We start from the raw sequence: 22,890 nt of genomic DNA, 5'->3' as shown, positions 1-22,890 counted from the left end.
TTTTCCTTCACTTTTATTAAAACATTGGGGACAATGTTTCGCTTAAGTTTGGGGGGAGAGACTCAAAAAAAAAATCTTTGTTTGTTTTTAGTCTTGTTCATTTAAGTTTTGTTCATTTGTGTATATGTGTTATGTTGAGTGTGGTGTTGTGAGTATTTATGTTTTGTCTCTTGTGAGTTTTAGTTTAAGGTTTGAGTCTGGCCTGAATCCATTTTGAACTATGATTGCCAATGAAGATAAAATAAATGATAGAGAGTATAATTTGAAGAAAATGAATACATAAGAACTTGTGTGCTTGGTTAACTACTCCTGTATTTCATTTTAATCTAGTTAACATTATTGAAAACCTTTTCATAATTTTTGAATTGTGCACTTGAGTTGTTTATGCATATTGAATGGGCTTGCATATTGTTTTAATAGAAAATTATAAATTTTAGAACTTGCTTACTTGTTGTTTGAGGCAAAATAATATATCATGCTTGAACAGAAAAATGATTTAGGCCATCAATTGAATCGTTTGAGCCTTTCTAGCCAACCTTGTGTTTAGTTATCCTCTGATTACCCTTGTTGAGCTTAATATTGTTACTTTTTGTTCTTTTGGCACTATTTGAGCCCAAAAGTAAAACCTTGATTATTTGTCCATTCTGTTACTATACCATGAGCATGTGAATTGTGAATGAGGGGATGAATTGTAATGGGGGTTTAATTTTGTTGTAGTTGTGGAATTTCGAAAAGTAAAAGAGAGAGAATTGAAAAAAAAATAAAACTACACTCCTTCCTTGAAAAATGAAAAAATAAGTTTAGAGGAGTTTAGTATAATATCTCTCTGGAAATTCAGAAAAATAAAATAAAATAAAGGGAATCGCTAGGAACACATATTTGGGATTTGGTTGAAATTAGATTGCTCATGTGCTATGGTATTTTTGAACTTAAAAATTATCTTCTTATCCACCTTTACCTAAGCCTAACATTATAAGCTTACAAAGTCCTATTAATGTAACGCTCTGGATAGCCAAAACCGTTACACTGTGTGTTTATAAAGTGCCAGACTTGCTAATCAAGTCATTTAATTAAAATCGTGTTACTGAAACTATAAAGGAACTAGGGTTTAAAATGGTTTAGTCTCAAAAGCCACATTTTCATTAAGAAGCATCATCTGTTACACGGGATCCCAAAAATATTAAGTTTAAAGACCATTTACAAAGGACACAAGATTTATATACAATATCAAGCCATACTAAGGCAAAACAAGCGGTTAGGTAATCCCTGTCCTGATCCACTCCTCGACCATGATGATCGAACGGCTGGCTATGTACATTCCACCTCGGAGCTCTCCATCTCAGGCTTGGTCCAGCTTGCCTTTGCCTTTACCTGCACCACGTAGCACCCGTGAGCCAAGGCCCAGCAAGAAAACATAACAACAGAGCATAAGCAATCAACAGACAGATCGATATCTTACATTGCATCACAAGTTCTCAAACATGTAACCATTCAGCATGATCAAGTATTCAACATACTAAGCATATCAATTCATATCACATATCACTGCACAAATGATAACCAGGGCTAGCGCTCTCAGGCTGCTCCCTCCGTTATCCCACTGGCTCCGGCCCGCTTAAGCCGACCTCAGTGAATATTCTCGGCTACCAGTGGCCAAGCCGCGCCCTGTGCGCAAGTAATATGTACGACACTCTTAGGCCGCTTTACGTGTCCCATGGCGTAATACCATCATTGACACGATACAATTCTCGGGAGCACTTAGTCCCATCACAAACATATAATCGGGTGCAGTTTTCTTACCTTTCAATTCACTAGCTTTGATCCCTTGACTCCTTGAGCACGATCCCCCTCGAGCCCTAGCGCTCACCTAAACACAATCATGGCCAAAGTCATTATTGAACCTCAAGTCTAAAACCTAGCCTTGGGGTCAATCCCGAGACCCCGGGAAGTCCTAGTTCCACCAAACAAGGTGGTGGAAACAAACCCCAAACCTTAGGTCAAAAACCCTTGCAAATAACCCTAAAATCCCCTTCAGGAAGCAGGGTAGTGCTACAGCGCTCAAGGAAAGGAGCTACAGCGCTACAGATAGAAGCCAAAACTCCCTCAGCACCATGACCTAGCGCTACAGCGCCCAAAGGCTAGCGCTGTAGCGCTAGTCACAGATAGACCAACACAAATTTTTCTCTTCTGCGATTTTCTCGAACCAACCTCAACCAAAACTCTTCCAACTCCTTCCCAAACTCAAAAACAACCTTATGACCATATTCCACTCATCCCAAGCATCCCAAATACCTAGAATTCAAGCACATGCATCCCCAAACTCAAAATTCACCATAGCCACTCCTAAGCTCTAAAACTCAGTAAAAACCAGCTGAACAATAAAATTAGAGTTTAGACTTTATACCTTTGATAGGATTTCGACCACAAGCTGTCTCTAGACCTCCTTGGATTGCTTCTCCTTAACCTTTGCCCTGAATTTCCCGAAAGTTCCCCAACAAACTCAGCTTATACACCATAATTCAGAAACCAAACCAGCAACTGAAGAGATTACATAACCTTACCTCAAGTGATGGCTTAACCCTGCTAAACCTTTGTCAAATCCCCACACTTAACTTAGAATCCTTGATGTTTAGCTTATCCCAGCTCTCCTCTGAGCTTTACTCCAAAAATCCTCAAGAAACAGGTGAAGAAAACATGAACCGACCTAGAGAACTCTCTCTGTTTTCCCTCCTTTCTTTTCCCTTCCTTTTCCTTCTTTTTCAGACTTCTACATTTCTCTACACTTCCCACTAACATAAAGCCTCAGCATATCTATTCCTTACATGCCAAATGACCCTAATGCCCTCCCCTTTATTTATAATCCTTTAGTCCACTTAAGGGCATTTTAGTCATTTTACCCAATTCCCGCTAATTCCTCGAATGTCTCTAATATTACCCTCTTAATTCCCGTTACCTATTTAATCCCCAATAATATTTCTCAATGTCAAAATAGACTCCAGTATATTCGCTAAATTCCCATTTATACCCCTAAGCTCACCCCGAGCCGGGTACAAATCCCCGCCATGACTTTTCCGCTACTTTGCTCACTAGGATCGTCTCGATTCACAGATCTTAGATATATCCACATAATAATGTGGTCTCGACGATTATCACATATATCAATACAGTTATGCCCATAATGGCCAAAATTACGATTATGCCCTTCTAGCCTAATCAGGGCATTCATGCATACTAATACACATAGTCATGCATCTCAAGTATTCAAATAGTCATATAACATGCTTTAAATCATAATCATAAATCTTAATCATTAAAACCACACATAATCCCCATTATTCCCTCCAGACACACTAATCAAGGCCCTTAAGCCTTATTAGCGAATTCGGGTCGTTACAATTAATTTCTAGGCATGTTTTGATTTATATTAGTGGAGAATGGCAAGTAAGTGAGCTTATGGAATAATTGGAAAATGGTTTGTTGGATGGAAATTTGATGTGTATGAATGAGTTGAGTGTATTATTTATTGAGCATGAGTAGGTTGTCATGGATGTTGATAGGTTAAAGTGTTTTAGAGGAGTAGTTTGACTGAAATTCTGGGTTGTAATTCATGTTTAGTAAATTTCTGAGAATTATGTGATCTACATTCATGATTTGGAGGCATATAAATTTTTTTCGTTCATTGGGTTCATGTTAAAAAAGTGTGTTGTGTTCAATTATGTTTTGTAAGTTTGTGTCCTTTGCTTGAGGGCGAGCAAAGATTAAGTTTGGGAGAATTTTATAAGTCTAGTTTAGGGTAGTTTTAGAATGTGTTTTAGTCTTATTTTTTTAGTCAAATTGTGAGTTTTGTACGGTATTGTGCTTTTGTTTGTTTTGTTTTTAGGTTTTTGCTATGAATCGCGAGATAGAATGGAAAAGAGCGAAGTTGGTGGACAAAAATGAGAACTTTTATGATTTTTTGTAATCATTTGGCATTAGTTTTTATCATCCGAGGGAAGTCGAGGCTATTTGAGGTGGAGAAAAGAGCAGAAAAGTGAAAATTGAGCATACAAGGAATTAGGGCCGCGACTTGGTCAAGCAAGCCGCGACTCAGCAAAGTCAAAGGCTGCCTAACCTGCTGAGAGTTTTAGGGTCGTGACTTGGTCAAGAGGGTTGCGACGCTAGAGGAAACATAGGCAATTCCAAGAGGTGCATGGAGATGCGAGCCGTGACCTGGGTGAAGAGGGCTGCCACGCTTGAAGGTCTTGATGAATGTTGAAGTGCCTTAAAAAAAGACACGGGTCACAACCTAAGAAAGGCCAAGTCGCGACCCGCTTTGCCAACAAAAAGATTTCGTTTTTTTTATATATAAATTAAGACTTTAGGTTTTAAAAAAGGATTAGGTGAGAATTTTTTATTACGAATTTTGAGAGCAATTATGATTCTGAGACATTATTTTTCTACAATTTCATATTTTTATTTCTTCTTCAAGCTTTTGAATTGTATGAGTATGGATAACTGTTTTATGATTTTAGTCATGTCTGATATGAACTAAATCCTCTATCTAGGGGTTAATGTAGTCACTTGAATTTCTATTTAATTTTATTATGATGTTCTATTGATACTTCTTCTTTATTCTAATCTATATGATGTTTGTGTAATGCTAGTAAATACTTGATCACTATTTGCTTGATTTATGATTTTGATTCAAAACTCAAAAGATGTGAATTGAATATGCTATCGTTATATAGACATAGGTTACATATGTAGTGTCCCATAATTTTTACTCAGCTAGATAGTAGTAGTAGTTAGTAATAGTTTGTAGTATGTTGGTTTCCGTGGATTTTGGTTCAAGCCGGGACTTAGTTGTAAACTCATAGCAACAGTTATGGATTTTATAAGTTTAACCTATAGTTTAGAAATATTAATTATAACATAAGGTTTGATTAATATTGCTGGTCCTAGAAATATTATTTATTATAATCTAAGGTTTAGATAGAATTTATAAGAGCATGACACTTGTCATAATCATGTTTATTAAGGATTTAAGTATTTTTGATGAATAGTTTAAATAAAAGAAAGATCTAGAAGCTATAAAACCTTCTAGCAGCAGTTAGGATCACGTTTTGACTCAGTCAAAGCAATTTAATCAATTCAAAATATGCTGAAAAAGTGCAAATACATGTTTGATATATCAATGTATGCCGATTAATCGCAGCTATAGGGGCCGATATATCGCCTACGGAGATACGGAAAACACGTCGACTTCGCACGAACGAACGAACAGGGCTCGGGAAAATGGTCTAGGCGATATATCGCCCAGGGTAGGCGATATATTGCCCCTGGTGCATTTATTTTGAAAGTTTGTGGTTTTAAATTAAAAAACTGCCTTAACCACTTAGACCTGCCTTTGAACAATTTTGACCGAGTTCTGGGCGTCTGTTGAACGAAAATTTAAATCTTTTTCATTTTATATTCATTTATTTATTCAAATTAAAATGGGTTAGTTTCACTCCTTGAACTCTATAAATAGGACCTAGTACTTAGCCATTTCCTTCATTCATTCAAACATTGTTCAGAGCCTCCAAGCTGCTAAGTTTACTATAGAGAGAAACACTTGGGTTTTGGGATAAAAGCTTTTCCAATCTAAGATTTTCTAAACACTTGGGAAGTAAGATATAGAGTTATTTCAGAATTGAGGTATAGATCAAGTCATAAGATCATTCAATGTATTCTTATCCTTAAGTTCAGTTTTTCATAGTTCTTTAGTTTTCTTTTATTTTCTTTCAGATCCTAACTCTTGTTTATGATTCTTGGTTAGGTGTATAAGTTTATTGAAACTTAAGGTTCTTTTCGATAAGTTTCTTCTTGATGGTTTAGTTCTCTTTTCATCTCTTTTCTTTAGAAACTCATGGTTCTACTGTTGGTTTTAGGAGTGTTCCAAATCCCGTTCTTGTCTCCATATCTCGGTTTTTGGTAAGGAAAATATGTTAGATTATATGTGTTTATATGTTTATGTTATGATATGTTTTATGCTATGATATGTATATGTATAAATATGTTTTGTAGTCGCTTGGGCATATGACTTGCTTAGATAGCAAGCCCCAAGAATTTATGTTGTAGTCGCTTGGGCATATGACTTACTTAGATAGCAAGCCCCAAGAATTTTTATCATTTTCATGGTTTAGAATTATGATTTACCCTACCTCGATTAATATATAGAGGACCTAGATGGGTTATCATATACTATAGTGTGATCTAACCTATTAGTAGACAGAGGACCTTGATGGTTTTATCACATACCATGTTAATGAGTTAATGGCCATTAATATTGTAGTCCTATATGATATACGTTTTTATAGTCATATGTTTATGATATAGTCTTATGTTTATGATTTATGATATATATTGTTAGTCGATTTTCCTTGATGGGCATTAGGCTCATTCTTTTATTTTTGAATGATGCAGGAAAATGAATATGGAAGGCGGGAAAGATTCGTGGCAGCTTGGCATGTGTGTTGAGGATGAATGGATTGAATGGACTGCGTGAAGATCGAGGATGACGCTGTTTAAAGTCTCTTAAATTATGTTTTATGTATTTCCGCATTTAGTATTTAAACAATTAAAGTTTATGTTTTATGTTTTATAAACAATGGGATCCCATACCATATCACATTTTATATTTTTACCTTATTTTGTATTTGGTACAATATTTTGGGTTTTAAATAAAGTTATGTTATTTCTTATGTATGTATTCAAATTAGTAGCTATGTCATAGTAGTTTTTAATGGTCCGAGGTCTTAGAAATAGTCGGGTCATTACAACATATTGGACGAGAGTACATGTATGAATTGTGTAGCAATTAGGTACCATTATTAATGCTTGCTATGTGTTAAAGTTTATCACAGAGATGTAGAAAACTTGCATATAGGTTGAGATCTTATATCTTGAAAAAGAATAGGAATTCGTTTTTGTTAACCTGCTATTAGAATAGGAAGAAGAGATTTAGAAATAATTAGTAAAATTAATAGAATGGAAAGTTGATGAAATTAATTCCCTAGGATTTTTGTTATTGAATTTTATCCTTTGATTCATTGTTCTGTTTACAGTTATTTAAATTTTGTTCGTAGTTTAGAACTATTCATCGTAATTTTAATCACCAAATAGAAATTGAAAAGCGATTATTGGTAATTGGTTAATAGTCTCCATGGGATGATATCTGTTCTTACGGAATTTATTACTTACACGACCACGTATACTTGCGTGCATATTTTACCGATCATTACTCTGGATATAACCAGATATCAAGGGATGCTCCTGACCAAGAGCACACAAGCTTTATGACAGATTGGGAGCTATATTGTTGCAATGTGATGCCATTCGGGCTCAAAAATGCAGGAGCAACATATCAGAGGTTGGTGAATCGTATCTTCACTGAATAGATGGGAAATAACATGGAAGTGTATGTGGATGATGTGCTCGTAAAATCCAAACACAAAAATAACCATGTAGACGACCTTGTGGAATGTTTCACGATACTTCAAAAGTTTAACATGAGATTTAATCCACAAAAATGCTCATTTGGGGTATTGTTGGGAAAATTTATAGGATTCATAGTGAACGCTCGAGGCATCGAAGCAAACACAGATAAGATCAAGGCCTTAATAGATATGTTTTCACCTCGAAAGTGTAAAGATGTTCAGGGTTTAACTAGACGAATGACAGCCTTAAATAGGTTCATTTCGAAGTTCAAGATGGGGTAAGAAGTTCGAGTTGACAGAGGAGTGCGAGCTTGCATTTAAATCCCTTAAGAAGCACCTTGCCGAGCCTCTAGTCTTTTCTAAACAAGTGTTGGGAGAAGTACTGTACTTATACCTCGCCACGACCGAGCATGAAATCAGTGCCACATTAGTTTGGGAGGAAAAAAAAGTACAAATACCATTTTATTATATTCGTAAGAGACTCTTAGGGGTTGAGTGGCGGTATCGTCTAATGGAAAATCTCGCATTATGCCTAGTGCATGCATCTCAAAATTGCGACCTTATTTCCAGACACACTCGATACATGTGCTGGCTGATAAGCCATTAAGAAAAATATTGTCAAAACCTAAGGAATCTGCTCGACTATTGAAATGGGCAATTGAACTTGGGCAATTCGAGATCACATATCACCCGAGAATGATAATAAATGGCCAGACCCTGACTGATTTCATAGTAGAATGCATAGGAATATCCAACGAAAAAGTCATAACCCCAACTCAAGAACTGTGGAGACTTTATGTTGATAGGTCCTCTAATGAAAATGGATCAGGGGCAAGCATTATACTAATATACCCGTCAGGACATAGGTTTCATTCATCGTTGAGATTTGGATTCAAAGCATCCAACAACAAGGCTAAATATGAAGCACTACTAGTAGGATTACGATTGGCTTCCGAGCTCAAAGCCAAAGGCATACACTGCTACAGTGATTCACAACTTGTGATCAACCAAGTACTAGGAAAGTATCAAGCTCGAGGAACTAAAATGACAACATACTTGGAAAAATTAAAATTAGCATTCGAACAGTTCAAATTTTACACAATCCAACAAGTCCAAAGAGAACAGAACTTGAATGCGGAAGCTGACACACTTAATGTGGTTCTAGTAGAATCATTACCACAACCTAGTATAATGGAGTTGGACATGACTGAGGTCAATATGATTGATTCACAATCTACATGGATGCCACCTATAATTGACTACCTAGAAACCGAAAATCTCCCTAAAGACCGGAATGAGGCTCAGAAGATGATGTACAAAATTTCAAGATAAACTATCTTGGAAGGAAAGTTGTATCGAATGGGGTATTTGATGCCTTTGTTGCGATGTGTAACTCCACCTGAGGCAAAAATAATCCTTGAAGAAATTCATGAAGGGTTTTGTGGAGATCACACTGGGGGGGCATAGCCTCTCCAAGAAGGTCATAAGGCAAGCATATTTCTGGTCTACACTAAAAGCAGACGTATTCGAGTATGTAGAGCGTTGCGACAAGTGTCAGCGGTTCACATCGATACCGCGAGCTCCACCAACCGAGCTCACCATGATGAGTTCCCCATGGCCATTCCCAGTATGGGGCATAGATCTCATATGATCATTACCAATGGGAAAAGATGGAGCTAAGTACACAGTAGTGGCAATGGATTATTTCATTAAATGGACCGAGGCTGAACCTCTGGCCAACATCACTTCGAAAAAAGTCCTTGAATTCATGGTTAAAAACATAATATGTCGATATGGGATACCAAGGAAGATAGTGTTAGATAATGGAACCCAATTCGATAGCAGGCTGTTCACTCAGTTTTTTGAAAGAAATGGGATAATAAAAAGCTTATCCTCAGAAAAATGGTCAGGCCGAAGCCATAAACAATACCCTAAGGAAAATGGCCAGAATAATTACCACAAGTGTTATGGGCTTATCAAACGATAGCTCGAACCTCAACTGGACACACACCCTTCTCGTTAGCATATGACTGTAAGGCCATGTTGCCAATCGAGGTTGAGGTTCCGACACTAAGACGCGAGGCATATACACAAGACTCAAACTAATCACAGCTCAAAGAATCCTTAGACCTAATAGAAGAAAAGTGAGACAAAGCTCAGTTTAGGAATGACGCGTATCAACAATGCGCCACAAGGTATTTCAACAAGAGGGTTCAAGACAGACACTTTGGATTGGGAGACTTGGCCCTCATAAGAGTATTTTTGGCCACAAAAGACACATCACCAGTTGTGCTCGGGCCTAATTGGGAAGGACCCTACGAAATTGAGTCCATCATTCGACCTAGAGTCTACAAACTACCCTAGTAAAATGGAGAATTGGTTCCACAAGCTTGAAACGGTGAACATCTACGACCATATTATCAATAGATTTCAGAAGATGTTTATTTAGTTGTAACCAAGCTTGTGTTTACTTTTTTAGTATTATCAAGAAAGTAATATTCAATTTCATTATTTTTATTTTTACAATTTGTGGCTTGCTTTCAATATTAAATAACCTAAGATTTCACAATCATGGGATTTTAAGGGGGCATAAGTGGTATACCATAAGCTAAAAAAATATATATAAAAAATAATTATCAAGTGCATGGATCATAAACCAAGCACGAGACTGACTATATACAAGTCTAGAATAACCAACATTCATTTCGAAGTCTTTAAGTTACACATTTCACAATCTTTAAGTTGGAATATTTTGCACACGTACGATTTCAACCTCGAAACCATCATCATGGATTAGGACAAGAAATTTTTATTGAGCAAGAAATAACTAGACAAATAACACTACACACCATTAAGTATTTTCAAAGAAAATATATATGGTATAAGTAGAATTCGACCTTGCATAAAACAAGATCGAACTAAGAGCAAATGAATAAACCATGTATGATTATATGGAAATTTGAGATTAGCTCGAAATGTACTTGTATGAATAAACAAGTATGATAAAATCAACATATTGAAAGCTTGAAAAGTTTCGATAAAGAAATGTGATGCATAAATATGAAGGCCAAAATTATAAGTAGAAAATATGCATAAAGTTTTCGAGACAGAAAGTTAAAGGCATAAAACTACTATTAGAAAATAATTACATGCTAAAAAGATAATAAAATAGCTCGGTCATGCGAGCTATAAATTGTCATGTCCCCTGGGACCTTAATTAATTACATTTAATAAGGGATGAAGCCCTTGTAAAAATAATAATCTTTCTACTCTTGTGCAACGAGGGCACACTCGACATCCTCACCCTTCTCCTCCTCACCTCCATCCTCGACAGAGGTCACTTGGGCTGCTTCTTCCTTCGCCAACCGAGATTTCCATTTGGCCAAGAAGGCCTCCTCTTTATCCATAAAAAAAAGAGGTGTCAATTTCCAGGTTCATAGACCATATATGATACATGGCCATGTCCGTGGACCACTCTATTTTGGCTTTAAAATATTTCACAGGAGGCACTTATTTTCATCCTCAAGGATGTCTTAGGTTGCCTTTTTCTCCTCCTCAAGTTTGTTAGCCTGTGCCTGGAGATGTTCAACTCAACAGTCTTGAACGTCAGCTCGGCCTTGGCGGTGTCGAAGTCTGCGGTTCTCCTATCATGCTCATCTTTACTGGCATCAAAGTCAGTCTTCAGACGACCAACCTCAGCCTCGGAGGCTGCTAGCTTATCCTGAACTTCCTTCAAGGCATCCTCGACCCTGATCTGGGCTGCCTTAGCCTCGAAGGTGAACCTCTCACTTGTAGCCACTTTGGTTGACAAGAGGGACCCTTGGCACAGGAAACCAAGGAAGGCCTGAAATAAAATGAAGAATTAGACAGACAACAAGACAAGTTGATGAAATAGTTAAGAGGTAAGATCACTTATCGAGAGCACCCTTCAAAAAACTCCACACCGAAATGTCAAGGTTGCTACAAGATCGACCCGCATGGGAGAGCAACTCGGAGGAGAGGTCGGCTCCTAAGGCACCAGCCTCATTATCCAGGAGGATTTCCTGCTCATGAGTCGAGGCTGAGAATTTGTGAACCACTTTGGGAGCACCACATTGCCTTGTTGCATCGAGGTCAACGATTCTCTTCCCTTTATCCCCATCAGGGTTCCTGCTGGGGGTGGAGGGGGAGGTGGATGAGTTTTACACTTTTAAGGAGGAGGAGTCTTAGGTTTTGGGATTGGAGGAGTAAACTGCTCTGAGGGAGGAACTGTCTTAAAAATCTTGGTGGGAGGAGGCACATCCTTTTTTGAGGACACGCGGCCTCGCTTACCACCATGGGCCTTGGGAGGCATCCTAAGGATATAGTCCATGTCGAAATCCATATCGTCTGCAATACAAAAGGATAGACATATTGCTGGGAAACTTATACAGGATCTTTATTTATTTTCATGTAGATCTAATATTAAACAAATTAATATGAGACAACCTAGAACATGTTTCTAAAATTGAATTCAAAGAGAAACAAAGACACGAATACTTACATTATATGCAGCTAAATGAAAGAGTCCTTCCTTCAATTTCTCTAACTCTTGTATCCTCTTTGTCACAGAGTATTATCAAGAAACTGAATCGATCTTCTATTTGTTCACAGTCTTCCAATGTATCCTTAGAATCACCTAGACTAGTGTGGGAAATTCTCAACACATGAGATAGATATAGAGAGAAGAAGATTAAATAACAAAGAGGCTTAAAAAAGGACTTGTGTTTAGAGAGAATCTAAAACTATCAGAAAATCAGTGATTAAACTTATCTGTCGTCTCAGAAATCTTAACTGATGACTTTGCTCTAAGCACTCCTTTTATAGACTCAAATAGGCCATTTAATTTAATTGAAAAATCAATAAAATAATAGCCATTTTAAAGCCCTAGGTCAAAATTATCATGGGCTTTAGGCCCATGAAATTTCTCATTTGATTATAAGCCCATTGGACTTAAAATCAATGTCTATATTATTTTCTATTGATTTAATTAATTAAATAATCATTTAAATCCTTTATCAAATTAATTATTTATAATTTGAACATTGATTTAAACTTATTTATTAATTTAGATACCAATTTAACTTAATTAATAAATCTGCCCTAATTTCTCTTTTTTTTTCCTCAAAATTACATAACTCTGTGAAACTATCCAAAATTCTAATTGATAGTTAAATCAATTAATTGAGACTATCTAGATGATTTTATTCAAGGTAAAATGGGGACCATGGGCCTATGAAATCAAGCTCCAATAAGTCATCATAAATCTAACAAATAAATTTACTAACTTATTAATCCTTCGTGACTCCACTATAGACTCGGAATTGCACTCTTGAATTCATAGAACGCTCTATAAAAAATATAGATACGCTATTAATTATCCATTATTACAACCATAATTGTCACTCAATCCTCTATAGACGGTCTACAATGAGATAGGACTAAAATACCGTTTTACCCCTCATTGTATTTTATCCTTAAAACACTTAGTTCCTTGTAAATGATATTTCAGTAAACTAATTTAATTACTGAAATGATATCTCTATCATTTAACACCTTGAACCAAACTAAAAGGAAACCATCGTTTCACTTCTTCATTAGAAGCTATAGATGTTCATATCTATGATTAACACTCCCACTCAATTATACTACCGAGTTTCCCAAGATGTAAGTATGGGCTAGTCCGTAGGGTAAGCTGGTAACGAACAAGTCAAAGAACTCAAATAATACAATCAGTTAGAATACTAACCACTCAGAATTGAGATTGAATTGACCTATGGTCAACTATATGATATGACTAGAATAGATAATAACGGTATGTTTGCTTATCTTATCAACTCTCAATATCGGTCCAGTCCGACGTAACAAATACATCCGATCTTATCTACTTTGCTAATGTTATGGAAAGAACATAACATCATAATGTGTAAGTAGATCATATCGTAGATTGGCAAGTCAGTATAAACCCTGTGCACTGACCAATCTTAGGACTAACTTATTTTGAACATATAATCATATTTATATTCCACTGTGATTACGTCACTATAAATAAGATTAGCTATATGCTCGGGATTTAATAGAAGTTTATATTAAAAAAATAATCATGAAAATAAAATATGTGAGCAAAGTGATTGACCAAGTCACAAAATGATTTCTATTCTTTTATTGATAATAAATGAGCTTACAAAGAATTTGAGTTTTAATTAGGGCATAAAACCCCAACACATATTATAATTGATCACATATCAATACATTCAAAGTTAGCAAGTAGAGAGATCTAACTAGAAGAACTCGAAGTCCATGAAATTTCTAAGTCATCTAATTGTATCTCAATAACTTGAGTGGGCTCCTCACTTGGGATTGCTTCCTTATCTTGCAATGTGGGAGATAAATCATAGAGGTCTTGCCAATCATTCGACCCATACTTTGTTAATGTAACGCCCTGGTTACCCCAGAACATTTACGGTGAACGGTGAACGGTGAACCAGAAATTTAACTTGCTACCCGAGTTGTTTTGTTAAAAATGTGCTTCTAGGTATTATTAACAAGCTAAGGTGGAAAACCAATAAAAAAGAAAGGATATATTTTATTTAGAACATAAAACTGTTCATGGGCCCATAAAAAACATTTACAAGTTATTTACAACTCAAAATGGTCATTACTGTTTTAAGTTTACAAACCCGCCGACCTAAGCGGGAAAAATAAGGTAAACCCCCTAGTTCCTCTGAGAACTCCTTGGCCGTGGTGGTCAAGCGGCCGCATATGTACACAACACCACCTATGCTCTCCACTCAAGGCTGTGTGAGCTTTTCTTTCCCTTTACCTGCACCACATAACACCCATGAGCCAAAGCCCAGCAAGAAAACACAGTAATGCATATAAATATTAACAAATGATTATTATTATAATCACACAGAGCTTATAGCTCTGAACAGATGAGTGAATATCACTTGAGGTTCTGGTAAACCATAATGAGTGACTGACAAGCAAGTCACTAGCTTAAACAGATGAGTGACTGTTGGGTAAGTCACTAGCTTAAACAGATGAGTGACTGCTGGGTAAGTCACTAGCGTAAACAGATGAGTGGCTGCTGGGTAAGTCACTAGCTTAAATAGATGAGTGACTGCTGGGTAAGTCACTAGCTTAAATAGATGAGTGCCTGCTGGGTAAGTCACACGGGGCTCAGCACCCACAACCATGTGACTAAATAGTCACTGTGGCTCTAAGTAACTAGCCTTTGACTAGACAAGCGCTTATAGTATTCATCGAACTTGAGGTCGGCCTGACATTAATGCTCTTCTGAGTCATTTAATGCAGATGTCGATTAGATCTAATCTTTGTTGGCTTGCTTTGAACACGCTAAGGCCATTCCTGACTTATGAGTCAGCACTGTGTGACCAGTGCCCAGTACAACTGCCGAACTTGACTAATGAGTCACAGCTTCACAGTTGATACTGACACCTTTGCCAATTCTGACTAATTAGTCAGTGCCATGCACAAGTGAGAAAGATTTTCTAAGCATTCAATAATCAATCCATGTCCACATTTACACATTCATCATGCCTCATGAATAACCATGCATGTCACATATGGGGTGCATTTTTCTTACCTTTGATTCAAGCGAGAATGAATAAAAGAACGATCCTTGAGAACGATATGACTTTTAGTCCTTTAGCGTTCACCTAGTCATAACCAAATACGGAACACCATCAAGAAAATGAATAACAAAGGTTCTCGAACCAAGATCTAGCCTCCGGGACATCAATCCCCACTAATCCGGGTAGTAGGAACAATCCCGAGGCCTAAAACCAAGTTCCCGAGGTCAAAACACCCAAACAGCCTCAAAACCCTGCCTGAGCCGCGGCCCTAGCACCTTGAGCCATGAACCCCAGCCACATCAGGAGCAAGGTCCGCGACGCCCACTACCCAGGGACGCGGTGCCCAGCACGCCCAAAAGCCTCCAGCTGCTTCTTCGAGCTTGGGCCGCGGGCCCCCTACCTAGAACCAGCCAGGAACTCGATTTCTCCCATCCTAAACTTTCCAAAAACATACCTAAACACTTCCAAATCCAAAAATCAAAGTTCCCAAACACCCCAATGATCCAAAACCATCAAATCCCGTGGCTCAAACGAAGCAAAAACTCAACGATTCACAAAATCCAATTCGAAGCTTAGAAACTCTAAAAACTCAAAACTTAAAGCTTAGATTACCTTTGATTAGGTTGTTTCTCGTCAAATCCTTCGGTCAAGAAGCTTCTAATCTTTCTTAGGATCACTATGCCTCGATCCTCGCTTGATTCCAACTCCTAGAACTCGAGATTTCTTTGAATTTGCCTCGAACGGTAAAAGGAACTAATGGGAAGAGAGAAAGAGTATTTTCTAACGTATGGTTCTATCTGACAAGCTACTTCAAGCTTAAGTAACCTCAAATAAAACATAGTGCTCGGGGTCCCGAAAACACCCTCGGGGACATTATAGTCAAAACTTCCAGAATTTCTTCCTAATCTCAATAACTCCCAATTTATCATCAAATAACATTCTCATTACTCAATATCCCAATAAATGACCCCGTTATGACAAAACCGCTAATTTGAAATATAAGACCATCTCATGCCGAATAGCTCGAATATATCTCCATAATAATGGGATCTCATCCATAATTCACAATATGCACCAAAATACACAATTATGCCGTCAATGGGCCAAATTACCAAAACACCCTAATAATCAAATGTGGACCCACATGCATGCATTTAACATCATATTATGATATAATTCACATAAACATGCATATTATCAGTTAATGGCATATTTAAACAGTTATGGCCCTCCCGGCCCACTAATCCAGCCATTAAACTGCATTAGGGATTTCGGGGCATTACAATTAATGCTATACATTGTTTGGGATTCGACCAACCAACTATCGTCTCTATGAACCTTAAAATCTACCCATGACCAGGTCATAAAGTTGTTCTGGGGGTCACTAAAAAGATTAGAGCATTTGGCTCTTGTTTTAAAAGGGTGGAAGACCAATTGGACATATCTAGTACCACTTTACCTCCAGTCGAGCTCTGAGATGCCTCATCTTGAGCCTCATTGCCTAACCCTGAGGGTTCACCCACGGTTGAGTTCGAACCCTTCTTCCTCCTTTTCTTTGAAGAGTAGAGAGGATGAGGGAGTGGAACTTCTTCCCATCGAGCATACTTACGAGTCCCTATGTCATCCGTAGACTCACCGTCACCAAGGAGACTGCATAGGCGAAGCTTATCCTCATGAAGGAGGAAATGCAGGGACCGCTGGCCATAAGGAAGCCTCAAAATCTCATTTTGATGTTCCATTATCTCCTTAGTTGTCTTCAGGCAATAAAAATTGGCTGTACCACATAAAAATATAACTATCTGAGGTCAAGGAAAAGACAAAATTTAAGTTCGAAAACTACGGAGATATGACTTATGCAGACATTGGAATTAGTAGAATTTGGATGGTTTAAGGTCATTCATCCATAAAAACTGGGTTTGAAGTTTGGAGGATGGTTAGGGATTTTCTCAAATAACCGCTTCTCTCGAGGCCAACTCAAGAGATAGTAGAACTCATGCCCACCTTTAGCCCGTGTGGGGTTGCTTTTCAAGCAAAAGAGATACACTATCTCATTGGGTGAGAGCCCTTTCCAATTCATCTCATGGTAGAGTGACCTCAGCATTGCTAAAACTCGATAAGAGTTGGATTAGAGTTAAAAGGGAGCAATATCGATCCAATTAGTAAACTCCCTAAAGTAATCCTTCAAAGGTAGGAGTTCCCCAGCTCGCATGTGCTCGTGACTCCAGGCTGCAAGCATGAACTTCCTATCTGGGTTGTCCTCACCTGGGGCATGACTACTACCCTCAAGAGATCCGGGAGCTCGGTACATTAACTAGCTAGAAAATTTTAGTCTATGGCAAGACATAATGTTTGATATCTATCTTGTGGAGGTAATCAAGCTCTTATAGAGGTCGGCCTAAGAAAATTCACCTTTGGTAAGAATAGACAATACTCTAACTTGAGCCTCGCCGAAACCCTAGTCACAACACATTAACAACATCCATCCATCAAGTTCTAATCCAATAAATAACTTTGAGCCATAACCCTAACCTCCGGGACCTTGAATTCTATCAATCCGGGTGATAAAATCCATCTCGAACCTTAACCATTGAGTTCCCAAGCCTAAACACCCTTAAAAACACGAACTAGCACTAAGAGCCGCGACCCCACCCTTAAGCGCTGCGGCTAGCCTCAAAACAGAGGCTAGCACTTCCTTGCAACACACACGGGCTGCGGCGCACACACTAAGTGCCGATCCCAGATAATTAACACAAACATTCCAGCTCAATATCAACATCAAAACCCCATTGAATCCTGCTCCAAAGCTCAACTAAAACACTCAAGACAAATCAAACTTAACCAACATGCAAACTCTAACAAACCACCAGCAAATCTAAACATAATCTTTATAATTAAGGCTTACCCTTGCTGGATTAAGCTTCAGAACCAGTCCCCTATGTTCCAATCTTCAAGCTTCAAGCTCCCTTAAATCCCCAACTACAATCCCTTAGCTTTAAGTTGGTTTCCCCAAAGTTTTCCTTGAGTTTCCCTTAGAGAGTGAAGAGAGAAAAGGATAAGAGCCTATCTTCAGCTGGAAGGTAAGAATAGGTGTCAGTTTCTACAAGCCTCTAAATGGTTCTTCCTGTTTGTTTTATTTAACTTAATCTATGTGGTTACCTCAAGGCTTGGGGTACCAAAACGTCCTCGAGGGAAAAATGGTAATTTTTCCCAATATTCCGTCCTAGACATTCTATCCTCAAATATATCTCCAAATATTTATTTTCTTGACCCGATAACCCCGTATAACAACTAATGCCCAAACTACCCCTCGACTCGCCCCGAGTCGGATTCTCAACCCCGTTGTGACTTTCTGGCTACCCGCTCCCCAGGACTGTCTCGGATCGTGCTGCACAGGCATATTACATATATATATCGCATTTATCACATTTATACCCCTAATATCCAGTCGGGGCCCACATGCACATTTAACTCAACTAAACATGCATCATTATCACATATTCACATAAATCCACACATTAGCATATTAAATCATTTATTGCCCTCCAGGCACCCTAATCAAGGCCCTAAGCCCGATTAGCAAATTCGGGTCGTTACATGCTAATTGGCTTTTGTGTTATGTTGTTCCTTTATTCGATGAATATAGAGAGGTATAAAGTTGATATACAGGTTATATGGTTATGTTATGATGAAAAGTGACGATGTATTGGTAATTTAAGGGATCAGGTAAATTATTATGGAAGGACTCATTAGTGACTTAGATAAAGCTGGTCATGACAGACATTGGTTTGATCCAGGGTATGGATTGGTTAAGTAATTAAAGAGCAATCTTAAATGGCAAGGAAAGTACAGTAACTCTTGAGCTAGGGAGTGGAAAGCCTTGAGATAGTTGGCATGGTGCATGGTTCTGTATGCTTATGAAATCTATAGTAAGAGCTAGAGTTTTGTTGCAGGGAGATGCATGGAACTCTTAGCTAGTGTGGTGGATACCACCTAGTTTGTGCCAATGGGGTCAGGACAGATTGGATCAGTGCCAGGGATGGAATTAGATGTAAGCATTATTTTGAATGGCTCAGCTGAGTTGTAAGAACTAAAGGTTCAGTTATTGAGTGAGATTAAATTCTCAAAAGTGGATCTTGGATCTGGTTAGTACCAGTTAGAGATCAGGGAGAAGAATATGTAGAAGACTGTGTTTGTAATAGATAAGGGCACCGGGAGTGCTGAGTCATGATTTGGGGAAAAATTGTTTAATGCTAAGTGTTTATGAATCAGATGAATAGAGCATTCAAAGGTTTATTTGAATGGGATTTGTGATCGTTTTGGACGATGGTATTGTGGTATTTTCTCTGTGGAGATTTGTCAAGGTTAAGGAATGCCTTAGGGGTAGGAGTGTCCTTGGGTGGTAAAGATATTTCAGGTGCCTTGGGAATTGATTCTGAGTCTTCTTGTAGATCAGAATTAGTTTGGAGGTTGTCATGACATCTTAGTAACAGAGAAAAGTGATTGCCTATGCAACATGTTGGTTAAAGGATTTGACCAGAACATGAGTAGAGTTTCTGGTGGGCCAGTGGCCAGATTTATGTTTGAGATTATTATCTCAGGGAAGATAAAAAGGAAAGATGATTAAGTGAACTACAGATATGAAAGATTGAGGAGAATGTCTTAGCTGGATTAGCTAAGGATTATATAGTGTTAGACATGAATTTATTGAGGTATGGAGATCGGATTTGGAATCCGATGGACACTAAGATTAAAATGGGAGATTCTGGATGAATCTTGTGTTATTCTCCTATTCTCTTCATCCAGGCATCCTGGAAATGTAACAAGATATGAAAGTTTTATAGTGATGGCCTGGGATGGGGAGGGATGTAATGGATGTATGATAAAGTTCTTAGCCTGTTAGCAGGTCAGGACAGAGTATCAGGATTCAGCAGGGCCATTGTAGCCTTTGAGTATTTTATAATGGATATAAAGAAAGCACCGTGATGGGTTTCGCGGTGGGGCTGCCTAGGATAGTGGGTCAGTGTGAATTGGCATTGGGTCATTATGGACCAGTGTTTGAAATGAGTTCACTTCTGTCAGAAAAAAAAGGTGATGCAACTGATTAGTAATCAGATCTCTAAGTGAGGGAGATAGTGTGTTCTCATGGAAAACTCAAGGTCTATCTTATCAAATGAAGACTCTAGTGCGACTTCCAGGTTATGGAAGTGTGAGAAAAGGCAATGAGTATGTAGATGGGATTCAGTACAGTTTATTACTCTCAGACTGATGTTAAATTAGAGAGAGAGGGTTACCCAATTATTATTGGAGGAATGTCTTATAAGATGAATGAGTTACATATATCTGGATCCTAAGGTGGTTCAGGGGACTAATGTGATTGCTAGAGGTTGGAGCTTGGATGCTCACTATTCAGAATAAATGGTAAAGTTGTACTGAATTGAAAAGCAGGAATATGAAATTCCAGGCAATAGAATGTATCTTCCTCAAAGTATCACCATGGAAAGGGGTGAGGAGTTAAGGGCAGGCTAAGCCTTAGACTATATTGGCAGTTGAATTCTGGATAGGTCTGGTTAGGCTGACTTTGGATCAGCCTTATCTTTGGCACTGTCAGTTGAACACAGTGTGTTATATACTCCCATGCAGGGGACATGGGTTAGAGGAACTCATGAGTTAAATTATAAGAATCTGAAGGTTAAGGTTAAGTATTCCAGTAAGGAATAGCCAGTTCAGAGTGCGACAGAAGTAATAAGGTTCTGAGGAACAGAGTAAGTTAAGGTAATGCTACAGATACTGTGAGGTCGAGGAAGCAACCTGGAAAAAATTGGAGTCAATTGTGCGGAATTCTTATTCCGAGTTGTGTAAATAAATTTCAAGGACGAAATTTCTGTAAGGAGGGGATAGTTATAACGCCCCGAATTTCCTAATAAGGGTTAGGGCCTTGATTAGGAGGCCGGGAGGGCCATAATTGAATTATGATGCTATTTAATGATCATATGCATGTTTATGCGAATTATATTATTATATGATGATAAATGCATGCATATGGGAGTATTTATAATTATAAGGGCATTATGGTAATTTGGCCCGTTGAGGGCATAATTGTGTATTTTCGTGCATGTGGGTGAGTTTTGAATGGTACCACATTATATGCGGATTTGTTCGAGCCTTTCGGCATGAGACGATCATGAAATGAAAGTGTTCGGTCTAGTCATAACGGGTTTAAGTTCGAGGCTCGGGATGAGTCTCAAGGTGATTTTAATGATTAGAGCATTACCGAGAATTAAAGGGTAATGGGATATGGATTATTGGTGTTTGAGAATATTGAGAATAGCGGGAATTGGAGGGTGTTAATTATGATTAACGAAATAGGTGCGAAAGGACGGTTTTGCCCTTGGTGGCTGTTAAGGTTTTATTTTAGACCTAAGGGCATTTAGGTCTTTTCACCCTTAGAGATTGATATAAACCATTAAGGCTGTAGAAGAGTAACAAAAACAGAGTCTCTTTTCTCCTTCTCTCTCGATAGGTTTTCTTCTTCATTTCTCTTTGGATTTTCAAGCTTTGTTTGAGGAATCAAGCCAAGGAACCAAGTGGGGACAAGCTAGAGTTATGCTCCACCATTGAAGAGGGTGTGTTGCTGAGATTGAGGTGAGTTTTTAGCCACTAGAACTCTTGCTTTTGCTCTGTTTTCTAAGTTAAGTTCCAGCTGGTTTTTGGGTTGGAGAGTTGGGAGTTGATTGGAGTTTTCTCTAGGGTTCTTGGGGTTGTGGTGCCTAGGACATGTGAGGATGGTTTTTGGGTTCATTTGGCACCAAAAAATGGGATTTGGAAGCATTGGAATTGAGTTAGAATTGAAGGAGTTGAAGAAGAAAGTTTCAGGGGTGGCTCAGTCTGGGGGTAGCGCTACAGCGCCCATCAGAGGGCGCTATAGCGCTACACAGGGCTTCTGTTAGGGCGGTTTGGTTCTGAGTATAGCCCTGGGGCGCTATTGAGTAGCGCTGTAGTGCTACCCTGTTTCTTCAGAACCCTGTTTTGGGTGTTTTTAAGGGCTTTTGGCTCGGGGTTTCAATCCTTAAGGCCCGGGATCGAATCCACTCACTGGGTGGGTATGTTTCAAGGTCCCGAGAGTGGGGTTTAGATTAAGACCCTATCTTTGGTGATTTTCATTAATCGAAGATTGTATTTGGTTATGACTAGGTGGCCGCTAAAGGATTAAGGATCGATCGTTCTCAGGGGTCGTTCTTGTTCTAAATCTCGCTCGAACCGGAGGTAAGAAAACTGCACCCTGTGTATATGTGACATGCATGGCTATTATTGATGCATGTTGGGTTATTAAATGTGGCATGCATGATTATTGTTGAGGCATGTCAAGTGATTAAATATAATGCATATGATGCACGAGAAACATGTTATTAGGACATGCTTTGTATATTGGGTATGGTATTGTTCAGAGCTTGAGCCTTTGTGTTTATGCATGATCCTAATTGTGCTAGTACTTGTTAAGTAAGCATGTTGAATGCCTTGTATTCAGATATTGGATATGTGATATATGTTTGGTGGCATTTCTTACTTGTTTATGGCACTGACTAGTCAGAGATACTGACCTAAGAGTCAGAAATGGCATAGCGTCATGAACGCCGAGCCAAATGAAGATTAGATCTAATCGATATCAGCGTTGAATGACTCATATGGGGTATTAATGCTGGACCGACCCTAAGGTCGATGAATCTTATAAGCGCTTGGCTAGTCTAGGACTAGTTACTCAGAGCCAAGGCCTAAGGCCTAGGTGACTGCTTGTCACATGGCTAGGGAACGATGTTCCA

The sequence above is a fragment of the Humulus lupulus genome, chromosome 9 (genome assembly GCF_963169125.1).
Source record: "Humulus lupulus chromosome 9, drHumLupu1.1, whole genome shotgun sequence".
In the NCBI taxonomy this organism is placed as follows: domain Eukaryota; kingdom Viridiplantae; phylum Streptophyta; class Magnoliopsida; order Rosales; family Cannabaceae; genus Humulus; species Humulus lupulus.
Note: the sequence above shows the minus strand (reverse complement) of the source record.